The sequence below is a fragment of the Odontesthes bonariensis genome, chromosome 14, assembly GCF_027942865.1.
Source record: "Odontesthes bonariensis isolate fOdoBon6 chromosome 14, fOdoBon6.hap1, whole genome shotgun sequence".
Lineage (NCBI taxonomy): Eukaryota > Metazoa > Chordata > Actinopteri > Atheriniformes > Atherinopsidae > Odontesthes > Odontesthes bonariensis.
This window is the reverse complement of record NC_134519.1, coordinates 8,024,218-8,035,611: the sequence shown is the minus strand read 5'-3', so window position 1 is coordinate 8,035,611 and position 11,394 is coordinate 8,024,218.

The window sequence follows — 11,394 nt, the reverse complement described above, 5'->3', positions numbered from 1 at the left end:
CTCGTTTTAGTGTTATTCTTGCAGTGCAGCAGTGTAATCTCCTCAGTGATGACATCTCTTCTTTAGGATGATGACTGCAGTTGATGAAGCAAGCCTGATGTGCAAGTAAAAAATGGTTATGGCGCTGTCCTGAGATCAAAATTCATATCATAAATGCTCATAAACGGACCAATGCTGTGGGCCTAATCCTGGCTTGAAGCTTGCTTTAAGCATCCCAGAACATAAACTTCAATTGAATTACGTTTTTCTGAGTAAATGTTGACAATTGATCAAAGTTTGTGATTTAATTACAGTACATATATGAAGTTTGGACACACCTATGAAATCATTTTGAATCTAATTCGGCCAAATGCCAAACTTAAGGCTTGAAATCAGTCTTTCAGAGACAAAGGAATGGCACCATGGTTACAACCACATATTTATGAGCCTCTTGCACAGTAATTAACTGATTCTGCTCCCAGCCAAACTAACCGATATGGATGGTTGTATGGTACTGGTTAGTATATTCATTCGAATCATAGATTTTGCCAATCCATAATCAATTTTGCTTCATGACAGGGTTGCTTTGTTCAAATCATTGCAGCCCTGTTTCAATTATTATTTTTTTTTGCCTTAAAAGGGATGAATATCTTTGTAAGTGGGGCTATGTGAAGGACTTATCAGTCAGAGCGTCTTATCAACAGAATACAGCAGTCAGAGCGCTAGAATCTGGGAGGAATTTTGACAGGGGAGGTAAGCTCAGAGCTGCTTGGAATGGGGCCAGAGAAGACATTTTCACCATCTAAAACCTCAAACTCAAGCGTACGCTTTATATAGTGACTTTTAGACCACATCCCTGCTGCATCAGGCAGTTGTTTACTTTAGGAACATCTACTTTGCTACACAATATATAAATAATATTAGTATGTCGAATGAGAAGAATGTGAAAACAAGACATATTTTTAAAGAGGAGTGGAGACAGAGAACATTCTTTTTCACGCATATGCTTTTGTTACATAATGAAGTGCAGTGATGGTGCAATGTGATATTGAGGGTGAATGTGGACGGCATATGGCATCCCTGAAAGCCGCTGTGCTCTCACTCCTGTTTGCTTGCTGACATTGTCAACAAGGGTTGCACAGATTAAGTAACTGGCTTTTTGTAACTGCCTCTGCGGTGTGTTTACAGGCAAAGGGAGCTAAAAAGTAGAGATGGGCAACTGTAAAAAGTGGACCACACAGCTTTTCAGCTGTGTGGAGACAAATGTCATCATCAAGCTGTCTGCTAACAAGATACAGAATATTACATTGGAGGTGTTTGGCAGACTTTCTTATCCTCAGAGACTCCCAGGGAGGAGCTCATGTCTCACTCTGAGATACTTTATGACTGTTTATGGACAGATTGGCTGTTGAAAGAATTTGAACCTCTGACCTCAGACATGCAGGGAAACCCTCTCTTAATCTCTATATTTCTCCTCATCTTATATCAGCCTTTTGAGCATTTTTGAACAACTTCCAGGGAAAACTAGTCAATGGCCTGCAGACAAGAAACATTTTAAGCATTGAAGCTTCACACTGTCTGGTCCTGAGTAAAATATGAGAGCAATACCCACTTCATTATTAAACTGAAGAGAACCAAAGGTTGGCATTGAATTTGAATTACATTTGTAAACCTTTATGCACCGTTTCAATAAGATAGAGCATTTTACACTGTTCTGCACAGTCATTATACATTCTTACATCTTAAATAACTTCCTGTGTATCTTGTTTTCCATGGGTTTTTTTTTTCCTTAAGGAATCACTAGAGAGAGAAGCGTGGCCATCCCAACATAACTGCATGTTCTGCATGTCTCTCTGTTTGTCATTAAGTAGTCGTGTCTCTTCACAGATGAAAAAAAGCAAGTGTTACCCAATTAAAAACTCCCAGTTGCAGTACCAGCTTAACGACACTCAGCAGTAGCTGGCAGATGCATTGCAAACCCAGTGGGGCTAATTGGAACGAATACTTTTCATTCAAAAAAGACAAACTCATCATTCAATCCCAATTCTAAAAAATAAAAAAAAACAAATCATCAGATGCTGTGTAAGATAAAAACAAAAACAAACCGCAATGATTTTGTTCATAATAGAAGACATTTGATGGCAGCACTACGTCAAAAACAAAACAAAAGGCTGGGAAAGCACATATTAAAAAGAAACAGCAGGAGGAACATGTTAGAACTAATCAGGTTAAATGGTAACGGATCAGTGACATCATTTGGTATTTAAAAAAGCACCTTAGAGAGGAAGAGTCTCTCAGAAGTAAAGACTGGCAGAGGTTAAGCAATCAGCCAAAAATTGTGTCGTAAAGTTGCAAAAACTTTGAATATTCTTTCATCTAGAGAAGATTTGGAGAATCTAGAGACATCTTTGTGTGCTAGCCAAAAGAAAATACTGGATGCCTGTGATGTTCAGGCCCTTGGGCAGCACTGCATTAAAATCAAACACAATTCTGCCATGAAAATCAATGCAAATACTCCGAAACGCTTCCAGAATTCATTGTGTGTTCACTGTGCTATCCACAAATGCAGGTTAAAGCTCTATCATGCACAGAAGAAGTCATATGTGAACATGATCCACAAACACTGTCATCCTCTCTGGTTCCGTTTGTGGTAAAAAAATATGAAATTCTATTGTAAAAATATAGAATAAAAATAAAAAAAAATGGAGGAACTATCTGTCTTGTTACCAATGCTCAGTTCAAAAGTCTGCAACAAACTTTCTCGGACAGGAGGAAGGGAAGGCCTTGAATGTATCAGACAGACAGTGGTAAACCAAATACTGCATCTATTGTTGGTTTGCAAGTTTACAAATCGTTGCATTCTGTTTATATTTTAAAAACTGTCCCAACTTATATGGGATTGAAATCGCAAAGAACTTAATTTGTGGTAGAGGCACCAGTAACCCGCACAATACTCAACCATACAAACCACACACACTTGACAAACAGCAGTATAGCTTAGCTTAGCTTAGTGCTGAGTGAGAGAAACATTGAGGAGTCATCACACCACAAATGGTTTTACCTGAGGCTGATGGTGAGTTTTATTCAGATTACAAAGCAGTTATAAAATCATGGTTTTATTAGAGGGGAAATATCTTGAAAATTATAATGAAGTACCACACTTCCTTAATGGTCCATCGTCTGACAACCGAAACAAATATGTAAAGGAAAGCATCTTCATTGGGCATTTACCTGCATTAAAGGTAGGGTAGGAGATCCTGGATTTTGAGTCCAGCGAAGCTGCATTTTGAAAATACACAGGTAAAACGTCCCAACCCTTTTCTTCACTTTCCCCCCGAAGGCACGCCTCTAGAGTACATGAACGCGCACGAGCACGAAGGTGCACGAGCGCTGTTCTGACAGCAAGCATCGATCGTTGCCGTATTTAGTATTTAGTATTTAGTTTATGCTAACTATACGTTTAATAATGCTAGGTGATAGCCAAGCTGGCTCTAGTTTAGCTTCCTGCCAAGCTTCTGGACGTGTAAAGGCGGTAGCATGGTTGCCGCGTCTGTCACGGCGGTGTCGCACCGTGACGTCAAAATGACGTTTCAGGCATGGCGCTTCCCTTGAAAAGACGGCGCAGCGCGTTGTCGTGCACCAGTCGATTTTTGTAACTTGGCGGCGCCGAGCACAACGAACCGGATGGACCGATGTGAGACCGGCTCAGTCAGGAGGTGCGTTTGTACAGGCAGCTGTACGACACTTCTGTAAAACAGCACAGGGAGCACGTAAACTCCCAAAACTGGTGCACAGAGATGTGCAGAACTTTGGGGAAAGAGGGAGAGTTCTGTAAGAATGTGTGGAAGAAGCTACAGGACAGATACTTGAAGGCAAAGAAGAGGGCAGAGACTCTGTTGATGACCTTCACCTCTTTTAACTGAATTAAAAAATTAAAATGATCGGAAAACTGCAGCAGTATCATTAATTACAGTATTCTTGCTCTTGACAGCGGCATTGTTTTCTTCTCCACTTTCCTGGTTGTAGAGTAGAGGTAACCTTCACGTAGCAGCGCCACCTCTGTGACGGAGAAAATTGCAACTACTGGCGCGCAACGACTTGCGCCACTATATAGGGTCCTATGGCGGGCACGAACTCGTAACGTCATCAACACCGCTCGCGAGAGCAGACGCGGCAACCATGCTAGAGCCTTAATTCGTTCACGGAGCAGGGTACGCGCACGGGGGGGAGGAGGGGGAGGGAGGAGCAGATTGCAGTTTGATAGACGGCATCAGAATCCAATCATTGTGAACGGTCCGTTCACAATGATTGGATAGTGTTTTTCCTAGATTGTACGTTCTAGAGGCCACTAAAACTTTTCATATTTGTGTCAAAACTTTTAATTAATTGGTTGCAATGGGGGTGTGAAGAGTATTTCAAGCAATATGTAAAAAAATGGTCCAGAAAAAGATCCCCTACCCTGCCTTTAAGAGACAGCATGAATGAGCGCAGACATCAGAGGAGAAGCGGACTGATGTAAAGGGCTGGCACAGGGCAGATGACTTATATGACAGGATGATCTCATGGTTATGCTAATCAGGTGATGACTTCATCTACTGATGGTCTTCAAGCACGCTTTAGCTATATTGCATTGGAAATAGCAACACTGGGTGTGGACAGATTCATCGGTCTGTGCCCAAGCGTGAGTGGACTAACACAGCAAAATTGTGTCAATTATAACAAGTAGCTTTTGAAAATAATCCTGGATTTGATTTGAAGTCTCAACCCGTCATCGTTTGCACTCTTTCAGTGTCAAGTTTCCTAAAAACTTTAAAAGTCATTCCAAATATTTTTTGTAGGGCTGGGCAACGTTTAAAATTTTTTATCTCATTAATCGCATGATTTCCCTGATTAATCACGATTAATCGCATTTGTACGCTAAATCCCAAAATGAATTCAAAAGTAGTGTATAGCTTTTAGCATTTAGTTTTATTTTAAATGTGCTGCCATATGAATGAAAGTGCCATAACATTTGTTGTGCAAACACACTTTTAACATCAGCATCTTTCTGTAGTTTTTATGTAGAAGCCTCGCCCCACTGTCTGTTTCCTTGAATGACTTGCTGCTATCAGTTGTGTGTTTTGCCTTTAAGTGATATTTTAGACTGGAACTACTACGCTGACAAGACAATTCAACTTGGCAGTGTTTACAGATGACTTTGGTTCTGTCGACTCCGCCGTCTGGAAGAACTTTAAAATGAAAATGGCCGAGTAAAAGTTCCGTACCCTTCTCCATGTTTGGTGGATCCGCCGATTACTTTCTTTTCCGGTTCCACAGCAGGCAGCAACAGACTTTTACAAAATAAAAGCCTGTGAGCAACAGACTTTTACAATAATAAAATGAATAATAAAGCAAGGGTGGTCCGTGGGGTAGTGTGTTTAGCAGGCGCCCCATGTACAAGAGGCTACAGTCCTCGCTGCATCTGGCCCCGGTTCGAGTCCCGTATCGGACGGCCCTGTGCTGCGTGTTGTTCCCCCTCTCTCTGCCCCCTGCTTCCTGTCTCTCTGAACTTTCCTATCCATTAAAGGCACAAAAGCCCCAAAAAACTTTTTTTGTTTTTTAAATAACAAAAAATATTTAAAAAAATATTTATCGGTGTTAAATAATTAACGAGTTAACGAGATAATAACGAGTTAACTTGCCCAGCCCTAATTTTTTGCCATCTTTATTGGCTTAACATTTGTTTCACTCCAAAAGAAAGAAATTCATGCAAAGCTCTGTTACACGTGTAAATTTAGGACCAAATGGAGCATAACATGCCCTATTTTTTCACACGTTTTTATTTCAACTAAAAACACGGTTGTGATATCTTAACAGTTTCTGACCCTCCCGACCTAGATTAACTCCAGCATGGACAAACAGTGCCGGCTCTTTGAATGCCAGCTTCAAAGCCAATGTCTCTGTGTGGAGGTGTGAGTTATAAGGACCCACAGCACCACCCACCAGCCTTCCCTCTCCTCACAGAGCAGCGGTGGAGGGGAGCCTCGGTCCAGATGTGGGCCAGCCCCGATGCTGGAGGACAAAGGTTACAGACTGATAGCAGGGGTCTGGGAGGCTTTGGTAGTGAGGAACGTAATGGCAGCTGAATCAGAACACGTAGTTCTTCATCAGCAGGAGATAAACAAACTGCGCCCCCCTCTGACCTTGCGTGGTTTGAATTAGGGCTGCCGTGATGGGGGTCTGCTAATTGAATTCTGCCATGACTAATAAACAACAGGTGACTGATATTGTTAGGAGGTCATTTGTAACATTTTACCAGATAATGTTTGCATTATCCGCTTCTTTATTTTCATGGCTTTATCTTGTATATATTTTCAGACATTAACTCATAATCTGGTTAAATCTATTCTACAATGAGTACAATCTAGCACTTCGAACATGAAATTATTCTGCAACCGACAGCAGAAGTTACAAGAAAATTGGTTTACTGTCCTCTGTATTTAAGTTATTTTTTTAGATTAATTTATCTAAATATGTATATTGAGTGTGTTTTCAGAATATAACAAGCATTTAATTTGCATATTGGCCTATGTTAAACCTGCCAAATACATAATTTATCATCATTATTTTCTCTTGTAGAGCTTTTAGACCAATGAAGACCAACGTCAACAAATCCGATAAACTGCCCACAAAAGAACATGGCAGCGGATATCTTGATTAGGTGTGTTTACCTTCCATATTTCTATGTCTTTGTTCATTTCTAGACTTTATACCATATGATATAAGTATGTCTGATATGTAAACTCTCTCAGCTCCAACACAGAGAATCTGTTTTCCATTCGGTTTCCCATTTACATCAGATAACGCCCCATAAACTCTCAAAGGGACAACCAAACCTTTATAATCTAAAGTCAGTGCTTGCTCCATCCATCTTAGCACCCCATTTAAGCTAACAAACATTACTATTCATCATCAGTATTCACATCTGTCCAAATCTATAACCTTACTGCCTAAAGGGAGGAAAGAAGGAAGAAAAAAGTAATCTCCATCTTGCTGAGAAGGGAAGGATCCAATTCCCCTCTGCCTGCATCTCTTATGTGCATTTGTCATACATCAACCAGACAAGTGAACTCCCTCCTCTCTCTGCACTCAGCTCCTCTCTGACCCGGGTAGCTTTGCCCTTACTCATAAGGAGGGCTTAATGAAAACCAGCCCAACCCCCATCTGTGTCGCTCTTGTCTCTGCAATAAAACTAATTTCCTTCGCGCCGTGTATCAGTCTGAAAAAAATTCACATTCTCAAAGAGACAGTCGGCCTTTCCACCCACCTCTCTCTGCTATCGCCCCAGACAAATGGCGTGCATCTCTGAAGGAATCCCCTGAATGTGGGAGTGGACCTGCAGACGCCGGGAGAAATGTAACTTCCAACCCACTTCTAAATGGCGTCTCCACCCATGTTTCCCATGTGCTGCTTGGGTTTGTGCACAGACAGATGCAGGAAGGCACACATGCACGCTGGCAGTCGGACAGCTGACTATGTACACATGAATACAAACAGTCAGCATTCCAAACATTGTCACTGACCTCTGGTGAGTGGACGCATTCTGGCGTTATGTGAGTGCATGAAAATGTATCTGACCCACGTGCAGGTGCACCCTTAACTTGTATACATGGAAATTAAAACGTGCATACAATACAATTCACCAGCCTGCTGCACGCTCAGATTGCCTTTTAGGTCCACACACAAACATGCACGAACTGTTGCTGCAAATTTCTTTAATGTGCACATAAACCCTCACAAATGCTGACACATGCACACTCTCAAACCCCCCCCTCTCCTCCCCCCGCACTTGCTGACACACGTGTTGACACACACATAAAGTACTTGGACATCCTCTGTTTTTTCCATTGTGGAGTCTGGCAGCAGAATAGTTCAGCACCAGCAGAAACATTAGCAGCAGTGGGAGACCGAGCTGATGGCTGAGCTCATAAAAACCTGTTCCACGAGCTCACAGAAACACCCTGAGATCACACACACACACACACCAGGCTAGTGTTAGAAAATAGATTGCATAAGTGTTGTGCAACTTTTGGTGAATTAAATCATTTTGTGATTCATGGATACTCTGTGATTTTTCACCTTTTAAAGTCATAAGGTCTGTCACACAGCTGGAAATTTATCATAGTTCTTGAAACTATTAACCTAATTACACCTTTTTTTTCTGTCTGCACCAAACAAATTGCAGACATTCGTGGTTTATAGAACTTGTTTGCTGCGTCTATTTAAGCTTCTAAATTAGAGTTGGCCCTGTAGATATTACACTACAGGGACCTCAACATTGCAAATATGTCACTAATATAAACAACAGTGCTTGATATCATCCTTTGAATGATTAAGTAAGATGTTGAGGGATGGACAGAAGGGAAAGCTCAGGTTTCATTGAGCCTAATTGTGTGCCAAAAAACTACATTGTGCCTTGAAGTCTTCCCTCAGGAAACTCCTGTTTGATCTAAAAGAGCACCAACAGAGTGGTTTGAGACTTTGTTTCTCTTTCTCTCTTTCTTAAGAAGGTATCAATACATAAAACTTCTTCAAAATACAAAACTGTGGAGGTGCAATTTGACCAAAAGCAGCAGCTAATTTTAGTTCCTTTGATTTTATTTTAAGGAGCTATAAAAGTTCCTTCATACTGTTGTTGTCTGCACTTCCAATCTGTTTCCACAGTCTAGAATTCCCCAAAAGATTTATTTTCTCCGTTTATCATCTCTAGGGAAATATGCTGCTCTTTAAATGTCAAATGAGTGAACCGGAGCTCAATGCTGAATGCTGAATGTGTGATTATTCCCTTCGATATCACTTTCAGATTTATGGAGGAAGTATCTCCTGCATTCACAGAAAACTGGTGGGTAAAAAAAATCCATCCCGTTGACTCATGAATAGTTTGATGTTGCTCTCTATGCTCTTAATGTTCTAATCATGTTCTAATGTGTGTGTATGTGGCTCAAATTACTACAGGTACTATTAAGTGTTTCCACTCACCTTGATCGCCAGTTCAGTCAGCTGACAGAAGACGTTTGAATTTTAAATGTGTTTTATGTAGGAGTTTGTCTGGAAATCAGATGATTCTTACATATTAAATGCTGCTGAACCCTTTTCTGCTCCAACAGATTTCCACCTCGCCTTGTCTGAGGTCGTGCTTATTAATGAGCCCTAAAGCACAGAATTTTGGGTTGTGATAGGTGTGTAGGCGTGTGCTACTAGTGTTGTGCATGAACGCGTTGATAATAAGCAAGTTCACGATCCGCGTTCATATTTTCTGTAAATGCTGAACACGGCTGTTCTCGTCTGAGGAATGTGAAGTGAGCCCAGCTCTCGCGTTACTCAGCGACATTCTTGTCAACAGTGAAGGTGTAGCTAATGCTTAATTGCATCTGCAACATTCACCTATCCATGGGGGGAAAAAAAGCTAATTTAGGAAACTTACCGCTACATGTTTCCTCAAGTTAGATGTCTGTTTGTTTTGACATTTTTAATTTTTTTCTTTTTTGTTTGCTACGACTGTAAACTGTAAAGCTAACCCGTCCCGCCGCTGAGATTGAGTATGGTCACGTGACCAGACTGCACGGCTACGCCTTTGGTGGAAGTCTCTCTCTCTGTCAGAATAAAACATTAAAATGAGGCGTATGCGGTGGGATAAAAATAATGAGGCGTAGAATACCAAAGAGGTAAGAAGAAAAGTAACCAGCTCATTGTAGCCTAATGTAGCGGAGTAAGAGGACAGTTTCTGCTGCACAAATCTACTCAAGTAAAAGTAAAAAATATAGGGATTTAAAACTACTCCTAGAAGTATCATTTTTCAAAAACATACTCAAGTAAATGTAACTCGTTACTACCCACCTCTGTATATAGTTTAACATTGTTTTGCTGAAATATGCAAAGCATTCCCTGAACAGAGCATTATATAGATAGGAGCAAACGTTGCTATAAAACCTAGATATAAATTCCAGTGGTGATGGTGCCTTTCCAGATGTTCGTGTTGCCAGTTCCATTGGCACTAATGCTCCTCCATGCTGTCAGAGATGCAGGCTTCTGAAATGAACGCTGATAACAAGCCAGATGGTTCATCTTCTCTTTACTCTTGCTGATCAACTGACCACAGAACAAATTTTCCACTTTGCCTCAATCCAGCTTCAATGAGCTTTGGCCCAGAGAAAGACAACAGCCTTTCTGGATCATGTTCACATATGGCTTCTTCTTTGCATGATAGAGCTTTAACCTTTGTGGATGGCACAGTGAACTGTGTTCACAGACAGTGATTTCTGGAAGTGTTCCTGAGCCCATGCAGTGATTTCCATGACAGAATCAGGTCTGTTTTTAATGCAGAGCTGCCTGAGGGCCCAAAGATTGTGGGCATCTGATATTTATTTTAGTCTGTGTCTCTTTTGCGCAACTATGTCTACAGATATGTTGGGGAACATTATCCTTAAACAGCTTCACAATTTCTGCAGTTTTTTTGCAGATTGCTGAACCTTTGCCCATCTTTTCTCCTGAGATACTCAACCTCTCTAAAGCGCTCTTTCAAAGCCAATTATGTTCCTGACCTGTTATCAATTAACCGAATAAGTTGCAACTTCCTTCTCCATTTCTTACCTTTAATACTACTTAGTTTTCCTTGTTTTTGTCTCACCTGTCACAACTTTGTTGAGATGTTTTGCTGTCATCGAATTCAATATGAGCTTTTTCATTAAATAATAAAACGTCTTTCTTTTTCACTGTCCTATTGAAAATAAAATATTGGTTTTTGATTTGTGCATATCATTGCATTCGGTTTTTATTCACATTTTACCATGTTCCAACCTTTTCAGAATTGGGGCTGTAAAAAAAAGCTTAGTTTTCTGTATCTGGTTATTCCAATTTAGAGTCGCAGGGGGGCTGGAGCCAATCCCAGCTGTCATTGGGCAACAGGGTATACCCCAGAAAGGTCGCCAGTCCATTACACGGCCATATAGAGACAAACAAGACACACAACCATGCATGTTCACACTCGCCCCAAGGGTAAATTCTAAGAGATATCTCAGAACCCAACATTCCCTTTTTTTTTTTTCCAGAGAACCCACACATGAACGAGGAGAACGTCCAAACACAGTTTCCTTAATATTAAAGCAAAATGTTTTTGGACACATGTTTGCATTCCTAATAGATACAGTCCATGTGGTTTACATGTAGATAAGTCAGCGTGCATGATTGTGTGTGACTGGCGACCTGTCCAGGCTGTCACCCGCCTCTCACCCAATGACAGCTGGGATAGGCTCCAGCCCCCCTGCCACCCTAAATTGGAATAAGTCGGTATAGGCAATGAATGAATGAATGAATGTAGTAGAGTCCGAGCAGGCATTTGGGAAAATTAGTGTAGAACCTTTATGTAAAGTGAATACT